Genomic DNA, 24,160 nt, shown 5'->3' with positions numbered 1-24,160 from the left:
GTTCCCCGGGTTCTATGTCCCCTGGGTTCTATGTTCCCTGTTTAAAAAGAAAGGGTTCTTTTTAAACCAAAGTGGGCTGGTCCAATTTTTTTTTTAATTTTTTTTTTTTTTAATTTTTTTTTTTTAATTTTAATTTTTAATTTTTTTTTTGGGCCAGTGTGTGGGCCAGTGTGTGGGCCACTAATGTGGGCCGGTGTGTGGGCCAGTGTGTGGGCCAGTGTGTGGGCCAGTGTGTGAGTCGGTGTGTGGGCCACTAATGTGGGCCAGTGTGTGGGCCGGTGTGTGGGCCAGTGTGTGGGCCGGTGTGTGGGCCAGTGTGTGAGTCGGTGTGTGGGCCACTAATGTGGGCCAGTGTGTGGGCCGGTGTGTGGGCCAGTGTGTGGGCCAGTGTGTGGGCCACTAATGTGGGCCGGTGTGTGGGCCAGTGTGTGGGCCGGTGTGTGGGCCAGTGTGTGAGTCGGTGTGTGGGCCACTAATGTGGGCCAGTGTGTGGGCCGGTGTGTGGGCCAGTATGTGGGACGGTGTGTGGGCCGGTGTGTGGGCCAGTATGTGGGACGGTGTGTGAGTCGGTGTGTGGGCCACTAATGTGGGCCAGTGTGTGGGCCGGTGTGTGGGCCAGTATGTGGGACGGTGTGTGGGCCGGTGTGTGGGCCAGTATGTGGGCCAGTCTGTGGGCCGGTGTGTGGGCCAGTGTGTGAGTCGGTGTGTGGGCCACTAATGTGGGCCAGTGTGTGGGCCGGTGTGTGGGCCAGTATGTGGGACGGTGTGTGGGCCGGTGTGTGGGCCAGTATGTGGGCCAGTCTGTGGGCCGGTGTGTGGGCCAGTGTGTGAGTCGGTGTGTGGGCCACTAATGTGGGCCAGTGTGTGGGCCGGTGTGTGGGCCAGTGTGTGGGCCAGTATGTGGGCCGGTGTGTGGGCCGGTGTGTGGGCCAGTATGTGGGCCAGTCTGTGGGCCGGTGTGTGGGCCGGTGTGTGAGTCGGTGTGTGGGCCACTAATGTGGGCCAGTGTGTGTGCCGGTGTGTGGGCCAGTATGTAGGCCGGTGTGTGGGCCGGTGTGTGGGCCAGTGTGTGGGCCGGTGTGTGGGCCAGTGTGTGGGCCAGTGTGTGGGCCGGTGTGTGGGCCTGTGTAGTGTGTGGGCCGGTGTAGTGTGTGGGCCAGTGTGTGGGCCGGTGTGTGGGCCATTATGTGGGCCGGTGTGTGGGCCAGTGTGTGGGCCGGCAATAAAACAATAAACAAGTTGCATAAACTAAATCAGATTAAAAATGATCACAGTTCTGGTTTGCCTTAAGATGCAGTTTAAGATGGGTCTTGAACATGGAGTATGTAGGGCACTCTCTAATCACAACTGGTAGGCTATTCCAGTAGTTACCACTTTTAACAGAGAACACAGTTTTTGCAATGGTAGTATACCGAAAAGGCACCTTACAGTCCCCTCTACTGATGGCCCTGGTGGTAATGCCAGTGTCTGCTTTCTGTTGGATGAACTCATTCAATGGGGGAGGGGCAAGTCCATGCAGAACCTTGTACATGAAGCAAGTATATTTGAAAACTTGGAAATTCTCGAAACTTAGCATGTTATGTTTTTCTAAAACATTACAGTGATGAAATGAAATTGGTTTCCTATCAAATACTTTTATGGCTTTTTTGTAGAGTAATTCTATTGGTGTAAGAGTAGTGACATATGAAAGAGACCAGTTGATAAAACAGTACTCGATGTGTGATAAAATCATTGAATGCAGAAACATCCTTGCAGCATTAACTGGCAGGCAGGGCCTGATCTGCCTGAAGTTTTCGATGTTAAACTTGACTGTGTTTGTCACTTTCTTCACATTACTTTTTGAAGGTCAATGTAGAGTCCAATGTGACCCCAAGATACTTGAATTAATGTACAATGTCCAGCTCCGCCTCTCCCAGAAACACATTAGAGTGAGTGACCTCTACTGGTGACTTTGTGAACATCATACACACTGTTTTCTTGGTGTTAAGTGAAAGACATGCTTTTGTTAGCCAGTCTTGAATGAGACATGAGACATCAGTGAATGAGATTCACGTTTCCTCCCAACCGCGAGTAGGCCTAGAAGCGCAGAAATGGAGAATGCAAAAAAAGAAAGGGTGGAGCTGAAAAAGCTAGAATTGCTAGTAAAAGACGCAGAACAATGTTCTAAAATTACAGACATGTTTAGTAGAGGAAGGGCTGGCGTTAGAGTAGCTGCTGCTGCTAATGATGATGAAGTTCAAGTGGAAGGAACCAACAGTAACATGACAGCCTAGTGCATATTCTACTGTTGGTGTGTGCCGGTTCATGAGGGCTAGCTAGCCTATACTAGTTCTTGCAGTGATTTCAGTCATTCTATTACAAGACAATGTGCTTTCCGTATTCCTGATTCCTTACAGCACGTGGACGTAAATAGTCGTGACTCGTGACGTTTTTTCTCTGACTAAAAGTTTAGTTAGCAATGTTAGGACTAGTGCCCACCACAGCATCAGAAGCTAAAGTGCTAACCTAGAGAGCCAATCAGAACCTAGGATGGGCTGCAAATTAATTGGCTACTAATATTATAATAGTAAATACTCAAATAAAATACTATTATGTTCCCTTTCAAATTTTCATGTTGATATAATATTGGTAATCTAATTGATTGAATTGATTAGTTGCCATTTTACATGCTTAAATAAGATGTACCTTAGAATTCCCAACAGTTAGCCATGTTCTCGATTAGTCTCATCTACATGTTTGTAGATAACCACAGCTAACTAGCTTAAGCTAACAACTAGGTCAACTACTACCCCGTAGTTAAACAAATGTGATTGCATATAACAGCTAACTGCTACAGCTAAGTTGGTAGTTAGCCTATTCCATTAATGTTGAATGTATTTATGAAGGTTGTTGATGGTGGTTGGCGCTGAATAGCAGACATGATTCCGTCAGTCTGCCACAGGGAAGCTGTGTTTGCTGATGCTGCTCACGACCACCAGTAGCGTATGACTGTGTGAGTGTGAATGCTTGATGGTTTCTGTGAAGCGCTTTGTGGAACAATGCTGATATACAGTTAAGAATGAGTAATTCGCTTTTGGTTTTTAAGAAAATGGTTTGTAAAGCTATTTTTGAAAACTACAAGGGTGAATAATACTGTTTTTTTTGCTATTTTCTTTTAGAATACTGTTTTGGAGTCTTAATTTTTTTAATTTGTGTTAAGAATATAGGACAGGCATAGGCTATATAAGCATTGCTTCAGTCTGTACCTTTTCTCGGCATTCAATACCATAGTCCCCTCCATACTCATAGCCAAGCTCAGGGACCTGGGCTTGGGCTATGACCTCTGCCAGTGGGTCTTGGACTTCCTGACTGGCAGACCCCAGGTGGTGAGAGCAGGCAACTGCACCTCCTCATCCATCACCCTCAACATAGGGGCCCCCCAGGGCTGTGTTCTGAGTCCCCTCCTCTACTCCCTGTACACACACGACTGTGTGGCTCAGCAGAGTAGCAATACAATCGTCAAATTTGCTGACGACACAGTGGTGGTGGGCCTGATCTCTGCCAACGACGAGAGGGCCTACCTGGAAGAGGTCAAGGTCCTGGCGGGATGGTGCCAGGAAAACAGCCTCTCCCTGAACGTCAGCAAAACAAAGGAGATGATTGTGGACTTCAGGAGGTCGGGGGTCAAGGACTACAGCCCCCTCAGCATCGACGGGGCACCGGTTGAGAGAGTCAACAGCTTCAAGTACCTCGGAGCCCACATATCCGAGGACTTGAAATGGACCATACACATTAACAGTGTGGTGAAGAAGGCACGACAACGCCTCTACTTCCTCAGGCGCCTAAGGAAGTTCCAAGTCAGCCAGAAGATCCTTAAGAACTTCTACTCATGTACAATAGAGAGCATCTTGACCGGCAACATCACCTCCTGGTTTGGGAATAGCACTGCAAAAGACCAAAGCAGACTACAAAGAGTGACACGTTCAGCCGAACGCACAATTGGAGGGGGGCTCCCCACTCTCCAGAACATTTACAACAAGCGTTGCAAGGGGAAGGCTAAGAGAATTATTAAGGACTCGAGCCACCCGAACAACTGCCTCTTTGAACTGCTGCCGTCAGGCAAGCGACACAGGAGTCTCAAGGCGAGCACAGAAAGACTCAGAAGTAGCTTCTATCCCCAGGCCATCAGGCTGCTAAACGAACAATGAATGAACACTACACAACAACAACCACCAAACACACATAGCACACACATCCACACGCACACACTCACTTTAAACAAACACACTGTAGCACCCACTACACACACTTTATAGCACACACCCACTTTAAACAAACACACTGTAGCACCCACTCCCCACACTTTATATTTATGGATGAAGGATTGCACTACAACTCGTACACCTTACTGTAAATTGTACCTAAAATTGTACCTCATCCCATTTCTGCTTTGCACTAGATAGTACTGTACATTAGTACACTGCATAGTATTGTGTATTGTATATTATATGGTAACTCAGAACATTGTACATATGTCTATACCGAACAACTGTGACCTCATTCTTCTTCTAAATTCATGCTATATTATGTTATTATGTTATTTGATACTATCTTGTCTAGCACAGTCTCTGGAGCGTAACAGTAAGAAGCATTTTGTATGAAAGTATTCTGTACTTCTGTATGACAACTATTAAAGAACTTGAACTTCAGTCACTGTAAAATCAAATATTGTTAAATGATGGTGTATATTGTATTGTGTGAGATGATGACTGAATAAACTACTACTACTACTACTACTACTACTACTACTACTACTACTACTACTACTACTACTACTACTACTACTACTACTACTACTACTACTACTACTACTACTACTCATGGCCGTAGCCAGCTATGAGGTCACCGAGGTCCGGACCTCGGTAACTATTTGCGCGTGGGCCGTTGAGATGCAGAACAGGGGCCGTTTGGTCAACGACCGGCCCATTTGGTACTGACTGACACTCGGCCGGCCCAATAATCACATCTCTTACTAAGCCCCTCCCCCACTAGGCTGGGAACAGCGGCCCATTATGCGTGCTGCGGCCCAATCACATCTCTTAATAAGCCCCCCCCCCTCTCTCACCTGTTTCTCGTGTTCTCGTGTGAGAAGAACAGATGCGGAACAGGAAAAAATTGAGAAACAGAAGGGGGTGCAGAGAAATTGCCGGCGGAAAAAATCAGAAAACTAGTGGATGCTGAAAAATATAATAAAATCACAGACATGTTTGCTGCTTCAACGTCGTCATCCACAATAATACTAGTGCAGGTGCAGGCTGCAGCAACAAGTTCAACACAGCCTCAGGTAGCCAGCCAGGCAGAAGGGCCGAGGAGGGACGGTGAGCTGGAGGAAGAACCTGAGGTAGTTTGTATGTGCCATCTCTGCCATGGTGATGTCGATAATAATATGAATGATAACGTTATTTGGTCAGAATTGCGTTGGCTAAAATAAGCCCAGAGTGACCGTCACATCTAAGTTGATCACCACTACTAATGAGACGCTGCCCCCTAGTGGCCGGCTGTAACAAACAAGCACACCATTGAAACCACACATACAAAGATCTAACTATTAATCCTCTGAGCATGAATATAAAACAAACAGGTGATCTATTAACTGTGTAAACCTTATGCAATATTCATCATTGATATTTGGATACTTGAAATCTGTATGAACTGAGTAGTTAGTACCAAATGAATGAATGAATGAATGAATGAATGAATGAATGAAGTTAGTATAAAATGGAACAGCTCCATGCATTAATTGAATAAACAACTATTTGCTCATTACCAGTATGGTATGGTTTAAATTGTACAGCTTTTTGCACATCGTTGTCAGGGAATTCCAACAATTCTGGACCTGAATGTACCAGTTCATTGTAATCATCTCTCTCTCCTTATGTCTAGTCAAGCCAGAAATGGACCTCCCTAATTTCTAAACCCTGGCTGGGTGGTGTCCGACCGATTATAGTGGGCCGGTCTGGGCCAAAAAAAAATTAAATGGACCTCCCTAATTTCTAAACCCTGGCTACGGCCCTGCTACTACTACTTTGGGTGTTTTCAAAAGGCTGAAAAACGCCATTATTCAAGCCATTATTATTGATTGCTGATGTTCTTCTTATGCAGTTGACTCTGAGGAAAGAGAGAGCGCCCAGTCCAGCACAGCTGACCCTGAGGGGAGAGAGAGAGCCCAGTCCAGCACAGCTGACCCTGAGGGGAGAGAGAGAGCCCAGTCCAGACAGACAGACAGACAGACACACAGAGAGACAGAGAGAGACAGAGAGAGAGAGACACAGAGAGAGAGACACAGAGAGAGAGACACAGAGAGAGGGAGAGACAGAGAGAGAGAGAGACACACACACACAGAGAGACACATACACAGAGAGAGAGAGAGAGAGAGAGAGAGAGAGAGAGAGAGAGAGAGAGAGAGAGAGAGAGAGAGAGAGAGAGAGAGAGAGAGAGAGAGAGAGAGAGAGAGAGAGAAAACAAGCTCTTGGAATGGGTGTCTGGGAGGAAGTGGGGGGTCTTTCGATGTTGATTAAACGGCAAGCAACTAATGTCATGAGTGCCAAATTAAAGGACAATAAATCCAATCTAACTGAAATTGTGTAGCACAGACCTTTTCTATGGATCAAAACCTCAATATTATTATGGTGTAGTTAATACTTCATGTATCCTTAATCCCTAGGCTAATGAGGCACTAAGATGTTAGTAAAAAAAAAAAAAACATATGCCAATGACAGGAAGTAACGGTATATGTATGTGTGTGTCTGTGTGTGTGTGTGTGTGCACTGTGCATGAGTGCACATCTAGGGGCGGTGTGTAGATTTGGTCTCCCTGATGTTGACTCCTTAGCCACAGCCTTGGGTTGTTTAATACTGGACAAGTGTTTCATAATGGCCGTTGTGTGGGCCGGTTTCGGGGCCGGTGCGTGGGCCAGTGTGTGGGCTGGTGCGTCTGAATGTCCCGGGCTGAATTTGTGTCCCAGTCCGCCACTGCCCGCTGCCAAAAAAAAAGGTTCTATGTTCCCCGGTCCCGCCCGCTCCTGAAAAAAAGGGTTCTATGTTCCCCGCTGAAAAAAGGGTTCTATGTTCCCCGGTCCCGCAGACCGCTCGTAAGTCTACTGGTGGCAAAGCCCCAAGGAAGCAGCTCGCCTCCAAGACTGCCCGTAAGAGCGCACCGGCTACCGGCGGCGTGAAAAAGCCACATCGTTACAGGCCCGGTACAGAAGTCCACCGAGTTAAGTTGCCTTTCCAGCGCCTGGTCAGAGAAATCACCCAGGACTTCAAGACCGACCTTCATGGCTCTTCAGGAGGCCAGTGAGGCTTATCTGGTCGGCCTGTTTGAGGACACCAACCTGTGCGCAATCCACGCCAAGAGGGTGACCATCATGCCCAAGGACATTCAGCTGGCCCACCGCATCCGTGGAGAACGCGCTTAATATATAGGGGAGAACGGGGGACGTTGTCACACGGATTGGTTGTCAAAATGTGTCAGAGTGTCTTTGATAGGTGATTAACTCTTTGTTACAATACGTTGGAAAATGAGAGGATACACATTTCAAGCCAACATCTTAAGCTTCAATTTAATGTAGGAATGACTATTGAAAGATGTTTTGATGATGAGCAATTCACACTAGAGTAAAAAGTGTGACAACGTCCCCCGTTCTCCCCCAGGCTACATTATTATATATATATATTTGTTTTTATTATATTTTTATTGTTTTTACTACCGGGCAGTCCGGTAGAGAGAGAGAGAGGAAGAACGGGAGACAAAGCAGGGGGAGACATTCGGCAAAGGATGCGGGGTCCGGGAATCAAACCCGGGTCAGTCGATTCGCGACGCAGCACGTTACATGGTTCGCCACTTGGGCGCCCCAGGCTACATTATTCGGAATTTTCTCAAACGAAATCAAAGAAATACAGTAGAGATATCTGTCAATATTTATATACTGTATAATATATATGCTACATTATTCTGTATTTTTCTCAAACTAAATCAAAGAAATACAGTAGAGATATCTGTCAATATTTATTTACTGTATAATATATAGGCTACATTATTCTGTATTTTTCTCAAACAAAATCAAAGAAATACAGTAGATCTGTCAATAATCAATCCAAAATAAGCTTGCGGCTGGTCCATGATTGGAAGATTCAATTATTCTAAGCCCAAACAGATTCGCACGTAGGCCTATATCAATGTGTGGTGTGGGGGGGGGGGGCAGCCTGCCCTCAAGTGTAAATGAACATCTCTCATTCATGCGATCAGCTGTTTCGTTGTCCTGTTTCTTATTTCAAATGACCGAAATAGATAAAACCAATCAATCAAATGTTTCTTTTATTTTACAAAACACGCATGCGTATGACCCACAATCATTTTCAAAGTTTTTTCACCCAACAATATTATGCTACCTTGCTGATGAAAGTCTTGTTGATGGTGAGCAATATCTTAAACATTTCAATGTCCTGCATTTCAATAAACAATTTTAATATATTCATTATTATTGCTTTTGTCATTAATGCCCAACTTGGGACTTGTTTGCGTCCCTGCAGCTTCTGATTAAATTGGGCGATATGCCTGGTTATGTCACACAACATAGCAAAATCACACAGCCAGTTTGCATCAGACAGTTCAGACAATATTTATTCAACCCCTTGTTACTTACCATTATAGAATTCCGCCTGGATCTTTTTTGTATTTTGGGCTGTAAAATTGTCAAAGAATGTCAGAGGAGTAAGTGCTTTTGGCCTTTTCTCCTTTGTTACTTCATCTTCATCAATCCCTCAGTTGTTGTATAAATGTATGTGTAAGAATGTGTAATAATAACAGTTCAAAGGGAATAAAAACACAAAAACGGTATTTGATTTTACAAGTTTTTTTGTGAAACATGAACTATGATGGGCACATATAAAAAATGAGGCCCATACAATCTGAAAAGATTTTTTTTTTTACAAATGTACAAAAAAGAAATTGGAGTAGGGCCCTCATTCATCAACGTGACGTAGAAAATGTTCTATTTCCATACTTAAGCACAGAATTTAGAATGTGTGCACGCACAAAAAAAACGGGATTCATCACACGTGCGTACACAGGTCCTACGCACACCTGTCATGATAAATATCACCTTGGTCCTACGCCGAGTTTCGTGCACACTTTCACGTATTTGAACCGCCCCGATTAACCATATACGGTAATGGAACACCCCCATGAAATGTGGAAAAGTGGACTAACCCAAGCGAACTCAGAGACTTCACTGAGAGCTTGATCACCGAGGTCCAACCGAACTTGAACGTATAATCTTCGGTGCGCCGGGAGCCAAGGATGTTGACTGCCCCAGTCCTGCTACAGAACCAGCACATTGACAGAAATAAATGACAAGAGATGACAATTTCAGCACGCCAACTCTGCGCTCTACAATGCCTATTGTGTGCGCTCGTCATGAGCCTGTGGTTCTGATCAGAGTCATTATGGCTTCAGTGGATAACCCTGATCTACATTGTGATGTTTTAGATACCCCAGTAATAACATTACAATTGAATTAAATACAATTAGGCCTGAATGAGACTCCGGCCACCGGCACATTATCAGCCAAAATGCGCGTTTATTGATGGAGCAAACTCTGAGAGATTGTTCACAGAGGCGCTGCCGAACCAAGATATAATATGATGTGTATAATATAATGTGTGTAGAGGCATATGATACAATCCATTTTGTTGTTGGTATTAGGTAGCCTATAAATTACATATAATAGCAGCCAGCCTACATTATGCAACAGTAACTTGCGCATATATAACACACAGCCCTGCGAAGCCTGCATACAGTAAACTAACTTGATCATTAATCTAGCTGTTGTATCTTTACGCTTATGAAAACATTAAATAATATGTATAGGCTATAGGCCTCCTATATTCTCAAATGGCTTAATGGCTATCCGAGTCCTCGATATCCTCGCGGACGGACCAGTATTTATATGATCATATCATATTCATATTCATATCATAGTTTACTCTATCAGCCTACCTGCATGTAATACGTTCTTTGTTAGAACTCAACTCGTTATTATTTTGCGCATAGATTGCAGAAATACGGGAACGTTTTGATTTAGGCTTTGACATTGTAAAACTAAATAAGTGAAATTCTGTAATATCACCCACACGATATATGCTCTGTGTCCAGAGCATGTACTGTATGCTTTTCATTCATAAGACACATTTATTGCAAGGGTTTTGTATACACATACACTCAACAAATAACCTCTGTCTGTTCTAATTGCAATGCGTTTTTATATCGTGGGTGTTCATATGATTTGTATTCTGCTTACAGCTTCGGGGTTCCACTTATTACGTTTAACAATGGCAAAGCCTTTTAAATATAATCAAAACGTTCCCGTATTTCTGCAATAGATGCGCAAAATAATAACGAGTTGAGTTACGCAGAGCACAGTCAGTGCTTATTTCCGCGTTGTGAAAATATTCTACCACCGGCGCCACCTACGCATGGTCCGACCTGTGCTTAAATATACGCACAAAGTCAAGCACAAGTTCAAATAGATAAATCCCACACTTTGCTTAGGAATGGTCGTACGCACGGCTTAAGCACATATCTGTGCATACGACAGGTTGATACATGAGGGCCCTTAGGCCTTTTCTTCTCCCCGTTATTGGCTGTTTAGTCCATGCATTTTCAGGCTGTGTGGTTCTGCAGAAAACAGTTCCTCTCCAGCTGTGTGGTTCTGCAGAAAACAGTTCCTCTCCAGCTGCAAGGCCCACATTGCAGACATTAGACACCCTAAAAAAAATTATAAGAAAGTAAAATCAATATCGGTTGTAGGCTTTATTTACTAAAACACATATTCAGGTGAGTCTAGGTAGGTGCTTTCACCTTCACATGTAGGCTATGGTAAATGTATACATATTTCCCAATATAGGCCATATCGCCCCTACACACACACACACACACACACACACACACACACACACACACACACACACACACACACACACACACACACACACACACACACACACACACACACACACACACACACACACACACACACACACACACACACACACACACACACACACACACACACACACACACACACACACACACACACACACAGCCAACGACGAGAGGGCCTACCTGGAAGAGGTCAAGGTCCTGGCGGGATGGTGCCAGGAAAACAGCCTCTCCCTGAACGTCAGCAAAACAAAGGAGATGATTGTGGACTTCAGGAGGTCGGGGGTCAAGGACTACAGCCCCCTCAGCATCGACGGGGCACCGGTTGAGAGAGTCAACAGCTTTAAGTACCTCGGAGCCTACATATCCGAGGACTTGACATGGACCACACACATTGACAGTGTTGTGAAGAAGGCACGACAACGCCTCTACTTCCTCAGGCGCCTAAGGAAGTTCCAAGTCAGTCAGAAGATCCTTAAGAACTTCTACTCATGTACAATAGAGAGCATCTTGACCGGCAACATCACCTCCTTGTTTGGGAATAGCACTGCACAAGACCGAAGCAGACTACAAAGAGTGACACGTTCAGCCGAACGCACAATTGGAGGGGGGCTCCCCACCCTCCAGAACATTTACAACAAGCGTTGCAAGGGCAAGGCTAAGAGAATCATTAAAGACTCCAGTCACCCGAACAACTGCCTCTTTGAACTGCTGCGGTCAGGCAAGCGATACCGGAGTCTCAAGGCGAGCACAGAAAGACTCAGAAGAAGCTTCTATCCCCAGGCCATCAGGCTGCTAAACGAACAATGAACACTACACAACAACAACCACCAAACGCACATAGCACACACATCCACACGCACACACTCACTTTAAACAAACACACTGTAGCACCCACTCCACACACTTTATAGCACACACCCACTTTAAACAAACACACTGGAGCACCCACTCCCCACACTTTATATTTATTGATGAAGGATTGCACTACAACTCGTACACCTTACTGTAAATTGTACCTAAATTGTACTTCATCCCATTTCTGCTTTGCACTATATAGTACTGTACATTAGTACACTGCATAGTATTGTATATTATATGGTAACTCAGAACATTGTACATATGTCTATACCGAACACTGTGACCTCATTTTCTTCTTCTAAATTACATGCTATACTATGTTATTTGATACTATCTTGTCTAGCACAGTCTCTGGAGCGTAACAGTAAGAAGCATTTTGTATGAAAGTATTCTGTACTTCTGTATGACAACTATTAAAGAAACTTGAAACACACACACACACACAGTAGCCGGCCTAGGGAGGGTTGAAGACTATCACATGCCTCCTCCGATACATGTGGAGTCAGCCAGCCGCTTCTTTTCACCTGACAGCGAGGATTCTCAGTGTAACGCGTGGGAGGATCACACTACCTCCCCCAGATCCGTTCCCTGCTGAACAGGCGCCCCGACCGACTAGTAGGAGTCGCTGTTTACGGCCAGGACACATACCCCACCGTCTTCCCACCCGCTAACACTGCCAATTGTGTTAGTAGGGATGACTGACCAAGCTGGAGGTACCGCTGACAGCTGGATTCGAACCCGGAGTCTCTGCGGTGGTAGGCGAGCGCTTAGTTCCGCTCCTCGGAATATCTTATCTTAACTTAATACCCAAATGTCCTGTCTCCCAGTCAATCCCTTTGTCTCCCCTGATCAATCAGGTCACCACCCTTTGTCTTGTTGTAATACAGTACTTTTACCACTGGATGGCACTATTACTAAATACCACCGCTTGTAAACAGATGATTAGTAGTAACTTACTGTTCATGCTGTAAGTTTGTCTGATGCTGTATGATGCAACAAGCTAATAAAGCTCTGGTAAATATACAACATGTCTCTCACCTCCCCCCCCCCCCCCCTTATCCTCCCCAGCCCTCCCCAACTCACCTAAAACCACCCCCTCCTCCTTCTCCTAGCTCACAACCCTGTCACCCCTCCCCCTCTTCTTTCCTACCTCTTCTTTCAGGTGGAGACGGGCGGGAGCTGAAAGAAATCAGTTGACCCATACATCGAATACCTGAATCTCAACACTCATGTCAATTAAGTTGTACAGAAAAAAAGGACAGACAGGAGACACCATTTCCACACTCTATTCATAGAAGTACTTGAAATGCGGGGTTCTCTTTTGTTCGACAGAAACTCCTGTAGGAGTAGGATGTTCTGATCCCAGCGGGGTTGTATGAATGAGCACAATGAATGCAAATGGTTGAACATGAACTTAAACCTCTGATGCACATACCTTTTTAACCACATAACGTCCAACGGCCCTCATACGTGCTGTCATGCGTGTGCGTGGTGGCACTTTGCTCTTGTCTGTTGGCTCGGGCCTGCATTTTTCTATCGCCACCACATTCAACCAATTGCGTGCTTCGGTTCTCGAGTTACAAGACGATATATCCAGTGAGCGTCATTTGATGATAGGAATTGGTTCCTTATTTGCACAGACAGTGAATGTCCGCATTGGGCTGACTTCAGGTTGAACTGAGACACAGAACATTTTATTAAACTGCTGAAAGACTATTTGAACGCAGCCATGGACATGATAATGGTTAACCACTTAAGGATCGGACGGCCCGTATTCGGGCTGTCACGCACTCGCTTGCACGTCGCTGCACTTTGCGCTCGTCTGCCGGCTCTGGTCAAAAGGTGAATTTGTCACATTTTGATCATCACCCTACTCGCCCTATTGCGTGCTTCCAGTCTCCGACAAGCGTCATCTGACAAGTCATTCGGACAAGTGACCACGTCTAGTTTGGCGAAAATTATTAACCACCTTTGTAGCCAATACAATTCTGGAGCCAAGGGTATCCCACGCGAGGGGTGATTGCAACGAGAAAGACAAAGAAGTTATTTGTTTTGACTAGCGAGTTGACTAGCAAGTTGGAATCAATCGCAGCAGACAGTGTTACGTTTTGGTTACTGACTACGGTCGGGAACCACCCACCATTTCTGTCACCTGTCATCTGAATACTGTCACTTGTTTTCGCTGTCATTTAGTGCTGTCACTTAGGGGTTGGCTTCTGATTGGCTGTCACGGGGGTGTGTGTGGAATGTTGGTATTTGGTGTCTATTTAACATTCCTTTCTTCTGCTTGTTATTCGTCAGGTCTTCACTATAGGCGTCACTATAGGCGTTCGGAGATAACGCGGCCGGTTCCAGTTCTGGACCACCACTAAGCTCCATTATCTTATTCTCTCGTTCCTTTGCCCTCGGCATAGTATCCTAGTATTACTCTTTGTGTTCTTTACTATTAAAGTCGAACCTGTTTAAGAGTATACCATCTCCGTCTCTATGATTGCCTACAACAATTGGACTTCACCTACCTCCATCCTGACAGAAGACCTGACAATCAGAGTTCCATGGAGGCGATCATGGAGATGCTCCGGGCACAGAAGAGTGCACAGTAGGGATGTGCATCTCCATCACGAGGCCGATGCGATGCGCATCTCGATACGGTGCCAACAATACGATACATTAACGATACATTTGAAGCACCGGGCGATGCAATGCGATACAATTCACCCCCTGTTGAGATACGATACGATTCGATACGATTTGATTCAACATAATGCGATTCGGGGCGATACGATGCGATTCAACACGATGCAAAATAATGATACAATTTTATGGTATGACAGAGGATTTGGTTGTATTCCTTATATGCAGCTTATATTATTATTCAAAATAAAATAATCTACTGTAAGACAATTTATATAAAAACTCTTGGGTGCCTAAGAAGACTTTTGCATAAACTGTCTTTTCTATCCACTTTAGCTAAAAACACACACACAATGTATATACACACTACCGTGAGACAATAATAATCATACACAAAGGGATAATGGCTTATAGCAGACTTAATGATTTATTTATATAAACGTTATTTATAGTAACGTTTGGCCACTTTAAATCATTAGAGAGAGAGAGAGAGAGAGAGAGAGAGAGAGAGAGAGAGAGAGAGAGAGAGAGAGACTCCCCGTCGACAGTTGATGATGTCACACACACTAGGGTAGGTCACTAGGATGCGTCTACTCTATACTTTCCGTCAACAACACACGGAGCCAGGCAGCCAGCCTGGATGGATTCATGAAGCGATATGATTAAGAAACTAATAGCCAATAAATGTGAAGTTATCTTTGAACCCCTGTTGTCAAGCGTCTTCAATATACCCCCCCCCCCCCTCCTCACTAATGGAACTGGTGTTGCAGAGTTGTTAGTTAGACACTAGTTTAGCGTTAGCTGAACGGCTAACTAGCATTAGCCATGTTGAATTCTATTCATGTCTCCTCCTGTTTGTTGATAACTGTGACGCGGCTCTCCCCTTAGCAATAGTATCTGCTGTGTGTGCAGTCACAGTGCACTTCTGACAGAAGTGGATGAGAGGAAATTATATTAATGCATCGGTTTTGAGCGATGCAAAGACGCTACAACAAGATGCATCGCGAGTTCAGCCTGCAATTTTGCCGGTGCGGACTTATTCCACCGGTGCACTTGCATCGTGAACGTGTATGCCGGCGCACCGGTGCACATCGATGAATCGTCACATCACTAGTGCACAGGAGCGCATGGAGGGACACCAACATCTGGTCAGCGCCGAGTTGGTTCGGCTGGGCGGAATCGTCAGCGCGTCGCAGGCGCTTCATCGAGGAGCGACGTTGCTTCCAGTGCGGCCGCACCGGTCATCATTTCGGCAGCTGTCGGGACCAGGCTGGCTCAACTCGGCGCCAGTCGGGAAGATGAGGTGCTCCGCCGGGCCTCGAGAGGGCGCCAGCAGGTGGGCTCATCCCAGCACTACCATCTGACACACGTACATTTCTGGAGGTGGCGGTTAACTGTGGGGGTGACGTTAGGGGAACTAAGGCGCTCATTGACTCAGGGGCGGTGGGCAATTTCATTCACCTGGGGTTAGTGCAAGAATGGGGAATCCCGGTAGAGGAGTTGGGGGTTCCTATTCCTATCTACGCCCTGGACGGTCAGCCCCTGGGCAGTGGGAGCGTCACTCAGCGCACTGTTCCTATACACATCCGGGTGGCGGGTGGGGGGTGGGAGTGGGTTCAATTATTTGTCATTGTCTCCCCCTATTCCGTTATGGTGTTGGGTCATCCCTGGTTGTCTTCATGTATACGTCATATTAATTGGAGCACGGGCAAGCTCTCAACGGAGGTCGACGTGAAGTCGGTCGTCGGCGAGAGTTTGTCCATTCCCTTGTCTTCCCTCCCCTCTTCTCTTTTGTCTCCTCCTTCTCTCTCCAGGATGGTGGGGAGCGTCGCAGATTCTGTTCTACCCTCTAATCCCGATTTGATAGGGGTTCCTGAGATCTATTGGGACCTGGCGGACGTTTTTAGCAAAACGCGTGCTAAAGCACTACCGCCTCATAGATCATACGACTGTCCCATTAATCTCCTACCCGGTACCTCCCCGCCTCGCGGGCGAATGTTCTCTCTCTCACGCCCCGAGACCTTGGCCATGAACACCTACATTGAGGAGGCATTGCTTGCGGGGCACATACGTCCTTCCACATCCCCTGCCGGCGCTGGTTTCTTCTTTGTTGATAAGAAAGATGGGGATCAGCGTTTGTGCATTGATTACAGGGGATTGAATGACGTTTCCATCAAGAACCGATATCCTTTACCCCTCATGGACACTGCTTTCGAGTGCTTACAGGGGGCGCAGGTCTTTTCTAAACTTGATTTACGTAATGCATACAATCTAGTCAGGATTAGAGAAGGAGACGAGAGGAAGACTGCATTTAATACGCCTAATGGTCACTATGAGTATTTGGTCATGCCCTTTGGTTTGGCTAATGCTCCGGCAGTCTTCCAAGCCCTGGTTAACGACGTGCTGCGAGATTTAATTGGGGTGTCGGTGTTTGTTTACCTAGACGATATCGAAATTTTTTCTCGCGATATGGTGCAACACCAACTGCACGTTCGAGAGGTGCTAGACCGTCTCCTCAAGCATCAACTATTCGTTAAGGCTGATAAGTGTGTATTTCACACCAATACCGTTTCTTTCCTAGGCTTTGTGTTGACGAAGGGTGATCTGCGCATGGATTCGGCCAAGGTGAGTGCAGTCTTGGACTGGCCACGGCCTTCGTCGCTCAAGGGGTTACAACGGTTTTTGGGCTTTGCAAATTTTTACAGGCGCTTTATTCGCAACTTCAGCGCCTTAGCCAATCCGTTAACAGCTCTCACCAAGTCCTCTCTCCCTGGCTTTGAATGGTCGCCTAGGGCAGGGGTTCCCAAACTTTTCAGGCCGGGACCCAGAAAATAAGGCGTCAGAGAGCCGATTTTTTAAGCATCGCCTCTGACATCGCGGTGGGGGGGGTGCTCTCTCAGAGATGCTTAAAGGATGGGAAAGTGCACCCGTCTGTCACCAGCCGAGCGTAACTACGACGTGGGTAATCGGGAGTTATTGGCTATCAAGTTGGCACTGGAGGAATGGAGACATTGGTTGGAGGGGGCGGCACATCCTTTCATTGTTTGGACCGATCATAAGAACTTGGCTTACATCCAAGGGGCTAAACGCCTTAATGCTCGCCAGGCCAGGTGGGCGTTATTCTTCACAAGATTTCGATTTACCATCTCCTATAGGCCCGGTTCCAAGAATATCAAACCCGACGCGTTATCGCGCCAGTTTGATATTCCTGGTCGGGAGGAGCAGCCCCATCCCATTATTCCACCAGCCTTGATTTTGGCACCCATGTCTTGGGGCATAGATAAGGTGGTAAGGTCGGCGCTGACGCGGGAGCCCGATCCTGGTGGGGGCCCTCCGGGGCGGTTGTATGTGCCCAAGGCGGCATGCTCACGTTTGCTGCAGTGGGCACATGCCTCATCCCTCACCAGCCACCCTGGGGCCACCAGGACCCTGGAATTTATCCGTAGGAGGTTCTGGTGGCCGACAGTGGAGGGGGATATGCGTTCCTTTGTGGCGGCCTGCCCGGTGTGCGCGCGCAGTAAGACCTCTCGCCGTGCACCAGCAGGTCTCCTTCGGCCGCTTCCTATTCCTGGTCGCCCTGGTCGCACATATCCCTGGACTTTATTTCTGGCCTCCCCCTTTCGGACGGGTTCACCGCCATTTGCTCCTCGCTTTATAGGCCCCTTTAAAGTGGTGCGTCGGGTGAATCCTGTGGCTTACAGGCTGCGGCTTCCGAGCTCTATGAGGGTTCATCCGACGTTTCATGTGTCCCTGTTGAAGCCATTCCTCTCATCGCCCTTGGCCCCGCCACTGCCTACGGTTCCTCCGCCTCGGTTTATTGGTGGTCAGCCCATTTACAGGGTGCGGAGGATACTGGGTTGTAGGCGGAGGGGTAGGGGGTTTCAGTTCTTGGTGGATTGGGAGGGGTATGGGATAGAAGAGCGTTCTTGGGTGCCTCAAAGGGATATTTTAGATCCCAGCCTGATCGTTGATTTGGTGTCTATTTAACATTCCTTCCTTCTGCTTGTTATTCATCAGGTCTTCACTATAGGCGTCACTATAGGCGTTTGGAGATAACGCGGCCGGTTCCAGTTCTGGACCACCACTAAGCTCCATTATCTTATTCTCTCGTTCCTTTGCCCTAGGCATAGTATCCTAATAATAATAATAATAATAATGCAGGACCTGCTCAGAGGTCTTTAATTGGCATGCAATTATCCTCAACACACACACACACACCGGAACACACACGCATGCATTGTCTCTGTAGGATCGCCGATGCGATTTGTCTCTGCGATTAACCCATCCCGTCGTCCTTCCCCCCCAAGGGCAGCCGGGAGCAGACAGGCGTCAACGTGAGCCGCGCCAGGGGACCAATCCAAGTGCTCCTGTCCGTCTTCGTCAAGGACACCACAGCGTTAGCGATCTGTTGTTGTGCATGTTTTTCCATTGGGTTTATCTTATCGGGGGGGAACCCTTGCGAGCACGGGGAGAACATGCAAACTCCACACAGAAAGGCCTGGGAGATACCCCACCTGGGTACCTGGCATCATGGAAACCTGGTCCCCAAGCGGGAATCGAACCCTGGACTTTCTTGCTGTGAGGCGACAGTGTTAACCACTACACCACCGTGCCGCCATGTATCCTAGTATTACTCTTTGTGTTCTTTACTATTAAAGTCGAACCTGTTCAAGAGTATACCATCTCCGTCTCTATGATTGCCTACAACAATTGGAACTCACCTACCTCCATCCTGACAAGACGGCTATTTTGGATAAGCATGCCGAATTATTGCCGGTACACACATTACAAAAACCTTTGTAAAACACACATTTTCTGCGGGATTATATTGGACCTGTACTAGATAAGACTTCAGGCTATGGAACTGTTATGTTTTCCAGCTCCTACCTCTCAGCTGGAACTCAAAAACAGGCATCTGGCAACAAGTAAACAGAAATGTGAGTAAACAAAACGTTTACGTCAGTGTGTTCAAACCTCTGTAATTAGCACTCAGAATGTTTCTTTTAAAAAAAGACCAGACTCATGCATGTGCTATAAGTATAAAGTATAATAAATCGCAAATTACTTTGGGTATGCAATCGTCAGGCATGTTATGTAAAACTAGGCCACTTTTTTGCCTGATGCATAAGGTTAACACAAACGGTTCCAATTATATTTAATGGTTCTCTGCACATTTGCACACCACCAATAAAGTACTGGGTCCATGTCCATTGTCTCTTCAGAATGGATTTGGTGCCAGCTGTCACCTCTGCCGATCTCAGTCATCGAAACTGGAGACCAAAAGTACTTAGCCACAACATTTTATAATAATGAAAATATTACCTGAATAATAGCCGGACTATCTAACAATAATTAATATATTTACAAGTCAGATTAAGTTTTGTAAATAAGGAGATAGATTTCAAAGCACTCAAAATTGCCAATATCTCAATTTCAACCGATTCCTGAGTCGGGTTTGACCATGCTGAGTCAAACCTTCATCTTCCACAAGCTAAGTAATGCTCTTTCTACCCCTGCTGTATGTTTGGATGTTATATTCAGTTATCCTCTGTTAGGTGGACTGAACTTGCCCTATTACTGAGAAGAGTGGACAGAACTGTTTCTTCCAATGGACCTTGCTTGCTGTTGCATTACACCCCACTTCCTCCCCAGAGAGTTGGTTAGCTGTAGTGGTATATATTACTGTACAGTGTATTGTCCGCCAGCCCAGGGTCAGTAGCTTTTATTCCCCCTCTTCAGTAGACTGCCTCCCCTGTGTCTGTGTACATTCCCTTCCCCCACCATTTGTTGTTTCAGCGTAGACACGTTGTTGCATCACCACGTAGTATTTTTAGCTCCTTGTGCGTGTCCCTTTGTTGGGCCCTTAGCATGTACGACCCCCCACGATGCTCCACTATGGTTAAGGGGTACCACCGTGGCAGCGACCCCCCCTCCCGCCCACATCCTAGCAGTCACTGATCAAGTGATTACTTTGCATGCTGAGTCATTGTTTGCAGGCCCTTGAGTGTGCATTAGCCTGCTTGTTAGCATTAGCTTAGCCTTCGTGGCTTGCTCTGTTTTTTATGTAACTAGAGTGGCCTGTGTTGGGTGTGATACGTAGGTATCGTATCTCACGTAGGTTTACGCATTGTGTGGGAGGCTCACATAGCCGTGATGCCAGTAATAATAGTGTATACTAACTAACCCCTACCATTTTGGCACCAGCCAGTAAGAGTGCAGCTATTAGGCTCAGGTTGCCCCCTCCCTGCAGGCTACTGCATAGCACAAGAGGGGCCCCCTACACACAAGAATTGGGCAGCTGGTAAGCTGAGAGCTAAAAGAGATATTTCCCAACTTTGTTTACTGTGACTGTAACTAATTGTGCAATAAGGATTTTCCAATTGTTATACGCCTAATGTATATACTCTTTTCTTTCTGGACTCTTTTTGTATCACAAACAGTACTGTAATTGCAAATCTGGTATGTCATAAATGTATAGATGTAGCAGTACTGTCTATCTGTATGTCATGTATGTCATATATGTTACGATGAATTGAAAATGGGGGACCCTGATGTAAACAAGACGAAAGTCTTTCTCTGGTCTGCATCCCCTTAACAATTGTATGTATTGAGCTGTACTGTACTGTACCCATTCTGCAATCTGTTAATAAAGTTTTCATTCATTCATTCATTCATTCATTCATTCATTCATTCGTTCATTCATTCATTCATTCATTCATTCATTCATTCATTCATTCATTCATTCATTCATTCATTCATTCATTCATTCATACCTTCATCTGTGTATGTGTCACAGTTCGGTAATCTACTACCCTGGGTGGACCTGTGACATTAACTTATCTTATCTTTATACACATTACATTAACCCTCCCCTCCATCATACCTCCTAGTTTACACTTTGCTTCTTACACATTAGAATAGGCATTTAACCAAGAATTACCTTCATTGTATTTTGCCACCACTGACCATATTTAGATATTTTCTGCTTTTGCTCCGTACCTGCAGGCTACCCCCTGCTCCGAGTATCTAACCATGAGAGTAACCCCTGTGTCTGTCATATACAAATTATATGGGGGTTTCCAGTGAATGTAATCATAAAATAGATTACACAAACTACTTTTTTCATGATCATATAACATTTTAATCACTTTATATTATTATTATTATTATTATTATTATTATTATTATTATTATTATTATTATTATTATTATTATTATTATTATTATTATTATTATTATTATTATTATTATTATTATTATTATTATTATTATTATTATTATTATTATTATTATACTTATTATTATTATTATTATTATTATTATACTTATTATTATTATTATTATTATTATTATTATTATTATTATTATTATTATTATTATTATTATTATTATTATTATTATTATTATTATTATTATTATTATTATTATTATTATTATTATTATTATTATTATTATTATTATTATTATTATTATTATTATTATTATTATACCAACTGGAATGCTGGAACACTGGAATGCTTGATTGATACCTTTTCATGTCTCAAGACAAGACTATACAAAAACAGTCTGCAATACAGACTAAATAAATGGAAGTAAAAAATTAAATAAATAAATATATGAGTTCATATGAGTTTGCATCATAATCATACTATAGGATTTTATCCATGTTTAATAAAGGTATACCGATTCATTAGTTGTCTGATTAATCGGACCGATCTCTAGCACTTTGAAGCAATCCACATCGGCCGATATCTACGCCTACAAGGCCAATCAACAGGTATGTTATGAAATAGCGTGTTCTCCCTTGTGTCAATCCCGCACCGAGCAGACTTCAAAACATCTCAAATAGTAATAATAATAATAATAATAATAATAATAATAATAATAATAATAATAATAATAATAATAATAATAATAATAATAATAATAATAATAATAATAATAATAATAATAATAATAATAATAATAATAATAATAATAATAATAATAATAATAATAATAATAATAATAATAATAATAATAATAATAATAATAATAAACTTTATTTGTATAGCACCTTTCATACAGAAACTGCAGCTCAAAGTGCTTCACAAGAGAAAAAAGACAGGCATAAAATGAGCAGATAAAGTGCAGACATATAAAATCTGTTTTTCACATTAGGATCTAACATCCCAACAGGCCACCTTGTTTATGGTTTGATTCAGTTTTAAATAGACAATAATAAAAAGAGTACGATAAAATAGTGCAGTGCAATACAATTGTAGAATAGAATAGATTAAAAAATATATATATTTTACAGTGCAATAAAATAGTTCTGGATTACTGTTCAACAGTTCAAAGTTGTCTTTACCTTCTCTGTTTGGTATCCACAGTTTAAAACTTGACAGTCTTCCCTCCTGTTTTATACCCACTTTGACCCTTTGAACCTCCCACCCAGGGCAAACCTCCCTCTCAGGGCGCAGTTCCCTCTCTCAGGGTGCAGTTCTAGGCCTGGGCCCTCATTTATCAATGGTGCGTACGCACAGATATGTGCATAACCCGTGCGTACGATCATTTCTAAGCAAAGTGTGTGACTTATCAATTTGAACGTGTGCTTGACTTTGTGCGTATATTTACGCACAGCTCATAGCATGCGTACCAGGGCCCTCATTTATCAACGTGGCGTACGCACAGATATGTGCGTAACCCGTACGTACGATCATTTCTAAGCAAAGTGTGGGATTTATCAATTTGAACTTGTGCTTGACTTTGTGCGTATATTTAAGCACAGGTCGGACCATGCGTAGCTGGCGCCCGTTGGTAGAATATATTATTACAACAAGGAAATAAGCTTCTGTGCATTAGTTTCAACACTGGCATGTTCTGTATGAACCGTAATTCATTATAGTTCATTGTAAAATAGCAACAGTAGTGTAATTATGGTCAAAACCCTATAAATAGCATTTGGAATAATAGGTATTTTCTCTCAGAATGAATGCAGCATGGTTTATATAGCGTTATCGGAATATACGGGGTGTACTGACTGACTGACTGACTGCGCTCGTTATTATTTTGCGCACAGACCGCAGAAACACAGGAACGTTTTGATTATATTTAAAAGGCTTTACGTTAAACGAAACAAGTGGAATTTCGAAGCTGTAAGCAGAATACAAGTCATATGAACACCCACGATATAGTGTTATTCCCCCTTCATACTGTATAAGAAAGAATAAAAAACGCATTGCAATGAGACCAGGGTGTATGTGTATTACAAAACCCTTGCAATAATGTGTCTTAAATGAATGAAAAGCATACATGCTCTGGACACAGAGCATATATCGTGTGGGTGATATGACTTGTATTATGCTTACAGAATTCCACGTATTTAGTTTTACAATGTCAAAGCCTTTTAATATAAATCAAAACGTTCCCGTATTTCTGCAATCTATGCGCAAAATAATAAGGAGTTGAGGTAGATACACACTCAGAACGTATTACATGCTGGTATGCTGATAGAGTAAACTATTATATGAATATGAATATGATATGATATAAGGTATACACTGGTCCGTCGTATACACTGGTATGCGCAAGTTACTGTTGCATAATGTAGGCTATGGCTGCTATTATATGTAATTCATATAGGCTACCTAATAGTATATGATTTTGAGAGGCATCTATTTTGTTGTCGGTATTAGGCTAATAC

This window comes from Notolepis coatsorum, assembly GCF_963971535.1.
Source record: "Notolepis coatsorum genome assembly, chromosome: 13".
Classification (NCBI taxonomy): Eukaryota; Metazoa; Chordata; class Actinopteri; order Aulopiformes; family Paralepididae; genus Notolepis; species Notolepis coatsorum.
Note: the sequence above shows the minus strand (reverse complement) of the source record.